The sequence below is a fragment of the Megalobrama amblycephala genome, linkage group LG12, assembly GCF_018812025.1.
Source record: "Megalobrama amblycephala isolate DHTTF-2021 linkage group LG12, ASM1881202v1, whole genome shotgun sequence".
Classification (NCBI taxonomy): Eukaryota; Metazoa; Chordata; class Actinopteri; order Cypriniformes; family Xenocyprididae; genus Megalobrama; species Megalobrama amblycephala.
This window is the reverse complement of record NC_063055.1, coordinates 18,490,823-18,500,522: the sequence shown is the minus strand read 5'-3', so window position 1 is coordinate 18,500,522 and position 9,700 is coordinate 18,490,823.

The window sequence follows — 9,700 nt, the reverse complement described above, 5'->3', positions numbered from 1 at the left end:
AGCCCTGACCCATCGAGGCATGGACTCCACTAGACCCCTGAAGGTGTGCTGTGGTATCTGGCACCAAGATGTTAGCAGCAAATCCTTTAAGTCCTGTAAGTTGTGAGGTGGAGCTTCCATGGATCAGACTTGTTTGTTCAGCACATCCTACAGATACTCGATTGGATTGAGATCTGGGGAATTTGGAGGCCAAGTCAACACCTCAAACTTGTTGTTGTGCTCCTCAAACCATTCCTGAACCATTTTTGCTTTGTGGCAGGGTGCATTATCCTGCTGAAAGAGGCCCCAGCCACCAGGGAATACCGTTTCCATTAAAGGGTGTACATGGTCTGCAACAATGCTTAGGTAGGTGGTACGTGTCATCCACATGGATGGCAGGACCCAAGGTTTCCCAGCAGAACATTGCCTAAAGCATCACACTACCTCCACCGGCTTGCCTTCTTCCCATAGTGCATCCTGGTGCCATGTGTTCCCCAGGTAAGCGACGCACATGCACCCAGCCATCCATGTGATGTAAAAGAAAACATGATTCATCAGACCAGTCCACCTTCTTCCATTGCTCCATGGTCCAGTTCTGATGCTCATGTGCCCACTGTCGGTGCTTTTGGCGGTGGACAGGGGTCAGCATGGGCACCCTGACTGGTCTGCGGCTATGCAGCCCTATACACAACAAACTGTGATGCACTGTGTATTCTGACACCTTTCTATCAAATCCAGCATTACCTTCTTGAGTAGTTTGAACTACAGTAGCTCATATGTTGGATCGGACCACAAGGGCCAGCCTTCACTCCCCACGTGCATCAATGAGCCTCGGCCACCCATGACCCTGTCGCCGGTTCACCACTGTTCCTTCCTTGGACCACTTTTGATAGATACTGACCACTACAGACCAGGAACACCCCACAAGAGCTGCAGTTTTGGAGATGCTCTGACCCAGTCATCTAGCCATCGCAATTTGGTCCTTGTCAAAATCCTTACACTTGCCCATTTTTTCCGTAGCCACTGTTTACATCAGGAAATACTGACAGAGTACACTGCTAAATTGACAACATGGTTAAGCATTTTGACTATCTTGTTTGAGAACAATGACACAAGGACTTGTCATTCTGATGGCACTATTATGTTCATTGGCATAAATACTTATGAGAGATGAACTAAACTAAGGGTTTTGAGCAAGTTACAGGCTTTTACAGGTTATATTGTGTGGAGCTATTTGTACTAATTGTTTTGAGAAATGCACTTACTGGTTTGCAAATGTTAAGGATGATTCAAAAAATGTTCCTAACGACTGAGAAAAACTGTAATTGGTAGCAGCACGTTACATAATCCTCCCACACTTAAGTTAAATTATATTGTCTGTCCAGTTAGAAAGTTGCACATTAACATCACAGAGCATGATAAAATCAGAAGATTTTATAACATTATCACGCTGCCCTCTAAGTGATAGACTACTAAATAATTAAATCATATGATAAAATAAAAAGCTAGCACGACTGACACTGAAGCACGAGTCTAGACAAAGATGCAGTTCTCCTCTTTCATATTTAGACATGACAACATTGCCATCTTGTGGTAAAAGTATATTATTACACAAGTGCGCTCTAGTAAATGCAATGCAAAAAATAATTAAATCAAATCTCTTTCAGGGAGTGCAACTCTCTTAAAGCACGCTAGAGATTGTAAATAAAGTTTTGATAGATGAACATCTACTAGCCAATGAAAAAGATGTATGATATGTATGATTTATGAAAATATAATATTAAAATATCACTGTTGTTTCTAAAGCCTCTTTAATGGGGGCTATACTCTTGACAATCTATAGGTTTGTTAGAAATTTAGTTTTTGATTGCTTTTGCTCTACCTGAGAGGCTACTTTGACTGGACTTGTCAGATTGCATATGTTTTCCTTTAACCGTAAATTTAGTCCATAAGGTGTTCATTAAAAAGAGGCAGAATTCCCAAAGATCCACTTCAGGAGGAACTGTTTCCATGTTGTTTTTCACTATTGATCAGCTGCTGGTCATTGTCTGTTCTTTTGGATGTCGCGTACTGGTTTGCATCATCCTATTCATTGTCCTGAATGAATAAGAGCATTATCTGAGCCTTCTGCCGGGCTATTATATCATTCATAATATTAAACTGAACGTTTGGCATATAAAGACCTCCACCCCAAAGCTAATGATATATGATATTGGTAGGTTATTATTCATATTCTGCTCCCTTTCTGCCCATAAAACACGTGTAGCTGATAAGCAAACTTACATTTGAAAAAGCCGCCTGGGACCTTCATCAGTCATTTGCAATGAAGGTAGTCAATGAATCTGTATAATCTGCTTTTGTATCTCAACTGTACTCCACCCGGTCATGCTGTAATCTGCCAAATCTATGAGCCATCGAGTGTGTAAGAGGTTTTAAATGTGTGAGGAGGGGTATCACTCTGAGCCATGATGATGACACTTCGTGCAGGACAAACGTCATTCTCTCCAGTCCTGTCTTGGCAAAAAGCAAGAAAACGTAATGTAATTCAGTCCAGCTTGTCTCTGTTTGTTTTCCATTCTACTGTCTGTTTGTGGTCTGTGCTTTGTCTTCACTCGTTTGTTTAGCATGTTGAGTTTATATTTTTATTAGACATTTATAATTTTACAAAATAATCCATTATATAAATGCAGTTATTTTGAATTTTCTATTTATCAAAGAATCCTCAAAAAACATCTCATGGTTTCCATGAGAATATTAATCAGCAACTGTTTTCAACACTGATGATAATAAAAAATATTTCTTGATCAGCAATCAGCATATTAACTCTTTTCCCGCCATTGATGGAATTTTCGAGAAGGGTATAACTGCCTGTAGCCTCCAAATGGGGGTGGGAACTCCAAAACAGGGCGTGGCTTTCTCCCATTGGCAGACAGGCACATGACACGCATGCGCAATTTTTTTCCTCCAATCCAGTGTGACATGACCATAGACTGTAAAAAAAGATGGACGACGCGACGCCGCTTCCTTCCATTGTATTGAACTGAAGCCAAAATGGGCTGATGAATGGGCGCTGACACGTTACGCAATACGTCAAAAAAAAAAAAGTTTGGAGCCTGGGCATGCGCAGAAGGAATCGTCAGTGGAGCCGGAGGCGGAGTCGCGATATCAAACTTCCGCCCAGACGACTGCGTCATCATTCATGTATTTTAAATAGACTATAAAAATTATACACAATTTAAAAGTCTACCTATAAAAATAATAGGCTATTCTGTTTCTAGAGCAATAATATTTTTGAAACAGCAAATTCAGTAGATAAAATCAATATAATATGCCACTAGAAACAACTCTAAATCGTCAGAAACGGTCCTGCCATTTTAAATCAAGTTCAACTAACGTTACAGGAGATCGATTGCTGTAATTAGAGTAAGCTATCATTAGTTTTGTCCTGCTAATTATTATTTTATACCCATAAAAATAATAAGTAACTGCCAGATAACGATCACCTGCTTTTTCCCGACATGGTTAACATTAGGTGCGTTATCTTAACTAATAACATTTATTAATTAGCTTATAACGCCCACATTTGATGTTACAGAAAAAAAGTTCAGTGATCCGTCAGATCCTGTAGGTCGGTTAGTACAGTTTACTGCTGAACAACTCATTTTGTTGGTGTTAAATAACAAAGAAATCGAAAATTAACAGTTAGTTAATACATCTTCAATCTCCCCTCGAAGCTCCGACAGTACTCAGACAAGCTGTCAATCAACTTCGAATCATGACGACACACCCCGTTTTTATAGCATCAAATTGCTAGCTAAAATCTAAATCATCACAAAAACGAACAATTGAATATATATCAGTGTGATAACAACTACCTTAAATGACCAAAACCATCTTTCAGAAAGTTTTATATGAAGCAGAATTTATTTTTAAGTTTTCACTGAAGTCTCATTCGACTGCATTGAGAGGGCGGGGTTTATGACCTGTACTGCATCCAGCCTCCAGGGGGCGATCAAAGAGCCCGCAGCTTCACTTTTCAGAACGTATGAGACACACCCGGACATGACACACATGCACAATTTTGCTGCATTCACGCGACCTCGTATTTATCGGAATCTTGAGATGACAACAAGTGACGTTATATTCGGAGCTGTTCACGTCCTTAGACTGGGAATTATGCGTTTCCATGGCACCACTATCACAAATCTACAGCGGCCACTTGGTACATCTGGGAGCTTTCAGAAAACTCCCAGTTTACAAGCTGTAATTACGAGCTCTACGAGGGCGTGAATGTTTTTTACAAACTAGAATCTCGTTACTACAGGAATTACGATGCACCTTTTTTCCCCCCAATCCATTGCAATTTCCGCCCCACAGCCGATTCTATTGTGCTGATTTCCTGCACAATGCTATGCTACAACAAATGCTAACCCCTAAACCTAGCCCACACCTGACCCTAACCTTAACCAGTGAAATTGACTGCATGGCGGGATTTGCATGATAAAGAAAGTTGTAGTTCAGGAGATAAGCAGTTAATAAGATTATGCGTTATGAGAACGCAGAGCCGGGCCATCCGTAACTCCCCAACCGAACCTCAATGGCACTGGCAATGGCACTAACCACTCCTACTCTGCGAATCTCAAGCCCCGGGACATCCCCGTTGCTTAGAACAAAGCGATAGAGTAAAAACTTTCCCACATGCTGCGCATAAAAAATAAGGGATTCCCGCTTATATCTTTGAACAGATGTTCAAACTCCAGTCTGAACACCACTGGCCACAAGCTCTGTGACAATTGGCTGCAGCCAGAGCCAATGGTGAAAGTCTTTGCGTGTGGAGACCCTGCCCCATTTTGGAGGTTCTGCCTACTTTTGGAGTTCAAGCCCCCATTTTGAAGATCTCCGGTCTACAGTTATACCCAGTGCCCAAGGAAGTCGACCGGAAGTTGAAGTCGGCCGCGTGCCGCCATCTTGTAGCAGAACTTCACTTGCGTTAGCCATCCCATTGACTCCCATTCATTTTGGCGTCACTTTGACAGCACATAACTTTACATCTGAGGCGTTTAAAGACTCAATTTGTCCATTATTTATTTCTAAAGATACACGACAATGTATAAAGGGCTCCATTACCTTCTATGTTACATTATGGCCCCGTAGAAACAGTTTTTGTAAAAGTTTTTGTAAAAGTTTTTGTAAAAATAGGCTAACGATTGCGTCATAACCACTCGACTCTCTGTCGCACAGTAGAGAATTTACCGTACAGACAGGAGGAGAAGCTCGCAGGCAATAGTATGCATTAACTTAATATGGCGTACTGGCGTTACATTTTAAAATACTATACAAAATAATTAATCAGAATAATTACTCCTGCTCACTCACGCCAAAGAACTCCCCGCTCAAGCTCGCCGTCTCTGCAAGATTAACGATGGCAGTTTGCACGCACAGCTACTAGAAGATTTACATCTGTCAGACAGGGTGCTGACGTCATCAAGCTTAGTTTGAGTCTGCGCGTCAGAAACGGAAGTGCTAAAATCGCTAAAAATGGGCTTCACTTGTCTCAATTGAGTTCCAATGGGGTCGCTGTGTCCATTTCTTTTACTGTCTATGGTTATACCTACATACAATTTTCCGAGTTTTCACTTCTATACTGTAGGGGGCACCATTACGCATCTTCTGAAAGAGTCCAGAATCTCAGAATCAAAACACAGGCAAAAAAGAGAACAAGCGATAAAAGATTTGCTTATGCACATTGTAGTCTTTGATTATTATTTTTTATTTGTTTTTATGAATCTTACCCAGATTCAAATGTTAATAAAAAAAAATAATGCATAAAATAATAAAACAAATAAAAAAGTGTTATTTTAATGCAGATCACATTATCACTTACCTAATTTGCCAATAAACCAGGTTTATTGATTGCAATAATGACAAAGCTATCCATGGGTTTCAAAGACGTCACTTCCGCTATGCCCGCAGCCATATTTGTGTCCGGTTCACAGCTGCGCGCTCTGTTTAAGTCTATGGTGACAGCAGCTACAACTACCAGAGGAAGGCCAACGAAACACTCTCAGAAGGTTCACAACAAATTTACAATATGTCTGGGATATGTGGTGCTGTTAGCCGTTTCAACAGTCGTCAGAACTACACATTTATTTGATCCCAAAGGAGTTAGATCGGCGGAATTATTGGCTTCATTCAGAAAGGACCACACCACTGGCAGCCAAACAAGCAATGCACAACATTAAGTAACTGCTGGGACTGTCATTTACATAAGATTATAATTGTATACAATATTGTATTAAAATATTGTGAATTCTAGTTGCTGTGTTTCGGCTTGTTATTACAGGATGACCAAATTCACGACACGAGCTGACTACATTATTTAGTTCAAGTACATGCGTGCATGATTTTGTGCAAATATAAGTTGTAATTTTATGTCTATCTTGTATAAATATATATGAATTACCTTATATAGGATGTGTTCCTTTGAGTTAATTATCTTTGTTTACGGGTTTTTATTCTCTTCAGCTTCAGCGTGCGCAAGCTCAAACAGCAATGATTAAGTCATTAAAATGTTTACAGTAATATTAAAACTTTCATATTTTTTAAAAAAAATGATACATTATTTTTAATAACTAGCTCTTATATTGTTCTTGTATTATATTCAGCAACACATGGTTTGATTAATAAGGATCACGAACAATAACAGATTTTTTTCTCAAATCATCTCATTTTGATAGTATTATTTGAGCTGCGCGCGCTGAATGAACACCCGTAAAATGAAGCGCTTTAAGTTAATTAACTCAAAGGAACACATCCTATATAGGGTAATTCATATATATTTATACAAGATAGACATAAAATTACAACTTACATTTGCACAAAATCATGCACGCATGTACTTGAACTAAATAATGTAGTCAGCTCGTGTCATGAATTTGGTCATCCTGTAATAACAAGCCGAAACACAGCAACTAGAATTCACAATATTTTAATACAATATTGTATACAATTATAATCTTATGTAAATGACAGTCCCAGCAGTTATTAATGCTGTGCATTGCTGTTTGGCTGCCAGTGGTACGGTCCTTTCTGAATGAAGCCAATAATTCTGCCGATCTAACTCCTTTGGGATCAAATAAATGTGTAGTTCTGACGACTGTTGAAACGGCTAACAGCACCACATATCCCAGACATATTGTAAATTTGTTGTGAACCTTCTGAGAGTGTTTCGTTGGCCTTCCTCTGGTAGTTGTAGCTGCTGTCACCATAAACTTAAACAGAGCGCGCAGCTGTAACCGGACACAAATATGGCGGCGATAGAATACAGTGACGTCACATGAAACCCATGGATTGGGACCGTTTAAAAACGCAGCGTCTGTAATTAGACACGCACATGCATTTTTTTCCCCAGCACTTTAAATGTTATTTTTAATGTGATGACCACAAACATTATTTGTTCATCCTTCTCAGATCGTCCCCATTGTAAAACCAAATGTTTTCAACATTTGATAGAAAACACTTATTTAAAAATATAAAAAGACAGGTGGCGGCAAAGTAGCATTTATTTGCGCATATATCAGCCATTTCCTCTAATTGTTTTTCATTTCGTTTTTGACTAAATATTAAACATTATAAAATAACTAGGTTTAAAAATACATTTTGTCAATGTGAAGTATGAAATACTAAAAAAATCTTAAGAAAAACAATAACTTTTCTTGTGAATGAATGACACAGAAAGCGAGCACCACACTTTTGTAATCACAGCAGCTGTCAGTCAGTGTAGTGCAAGATCAATGATTTCAGCACACTTTTAAAAACACATATTTTATTCAATTAATCTAACTAAAGTGCACAATAAATGTTTAATTTTTTTTCACATAAAAGTGTGAAAACTGATGGTCGAAGGAGGAACAATGAGGTACGTCTTTATTTATTTATTTTTTATACTGTCTTACGTTTGAATAACTAAATTAATGCTATGCCTGACTATTTAAGTGACTATATTCTGATTATAAACTAAGTATTACACTACTGATGCTCAACACACCAGCAAATTCCCCTCACCGGAAGTTTTCGAGCTGGCTTATATTATTGCGGAAGTTCTAAAGAATGCTCCGTGCATATTGCCCATTTTGGAGTGGTTAGCAATAGCAAGCTAGCTTTGAAAGCATAAGATCCCACCCTCCCTTCAGATCATCTCAAAAGCCACGACTCTTCCAAAAGATATGAATGTGCACAGCAGAGTCTGTAAAGCGTCACGAGACGAGAGACGGTATTAAATTACCCCATTTCTCAAAGCACATTACAATAATAATAAATATAAACAACTTACAGCTTTAGTTGTACCACCTGACTGCTGCAGATTTATTTTGCCGTTGATAGTGTTGACATAAAAACACATAAATCAGAGTCTGAGGATGTGAACAGCTCGGGGATAGAATACCACAGGTTGCCATCTTTTAATTATGGTTAGGACATGGCGTGAATGCAGCATAAGCTTGTTGTTTTGGTTCAAGAGGAACTATAAAAGGCGGCTGCTGTTTGTTTGTGGCGCTCGGTGACTGTCTGTCTAGTGTGATGTCTGTAAGAGCAGTGTGCGTGGATGTATGTGATGACAGGCAGGACATTGTATCGGACCGAATGCAATGATTGGAAAACACTTTTTGGTCCTGAGACTTCCACAGAAGATAATGTACATATGTAATATTTAGACCATTTCTATTATTGATTGCTATCAGGATGTGAAAAGAGTTTCAACCTGTATAACAGAAAGTGTTTATAAAACAAATTGCCTACCCTAAAAGCGAGTCTCTGAAAATGATAAAAAAAAAATAAAAAAAAAAAGCTTGCGGGGAAAGATGGCACGTTCACACCGAGAACGATAACTATAAAGATAACGATAAGATATAAGGTAAGTTATCGTTAGAATAACGGTAAAACGATAAAATAACATAAAATTACCTCAGGTATCCATCCTTAGTTTCGACAACACTGTCTTGCTTCCTTTGAAGTTGCAGTGAGAAAGACTAGGCGTTGTTTTTATTCCACTTCGTCAGCTAAATTCACGATGACACTATTCATTCGAAACATAGCATGCTGAGGACATCTGCTGGTTAAAGCCGTGTAAATGCAGCAAGAACAGCAAAAACAACATAGCCTACTTTGAAATTGAAACAGCACCGCGTGAGCTTAGAGTAAACAGACCGTTCATTGGTGTGAACGCAAATATAGTTATCGTTATAATAACGCTATAGTTATCTCCAGGGACGTGCACAGGAATTTTGAGGGGCAGTTGCTCTGACCTAAAAAAAAGGGCACTCCCCTACCAACCCCCCAGGACTGAGAATAACCGTGGTATAAGCGGAATAATTGACTCCGCTTCGAGTCGTGATCGAATCACCACCTCAGGTGTGCATTATTTTTCTAATAATTCAACGGCCCGTCGTCAATTATTCCTTACTTGAATCACAGTTTAAATGTTTTGACATCGACAACCCAAGTGCATTTTACCTCAAACTTGCGTCTAGTTAAATTTCTAAAGTAGCAATCGCTTCTCGGGTTGACATTAACACACTGACAAAATTATATTCAGAATTAAAAATATTTTTATACCACTTTTTAATGTGTGATTGTGTAAAGGTTTTCACGAGATACCAACCTTTCGCGAACTTTCTTCCAACACTCGTTCTCATGGAGGCGCGGTGTGCACGGAGGGGAGGGG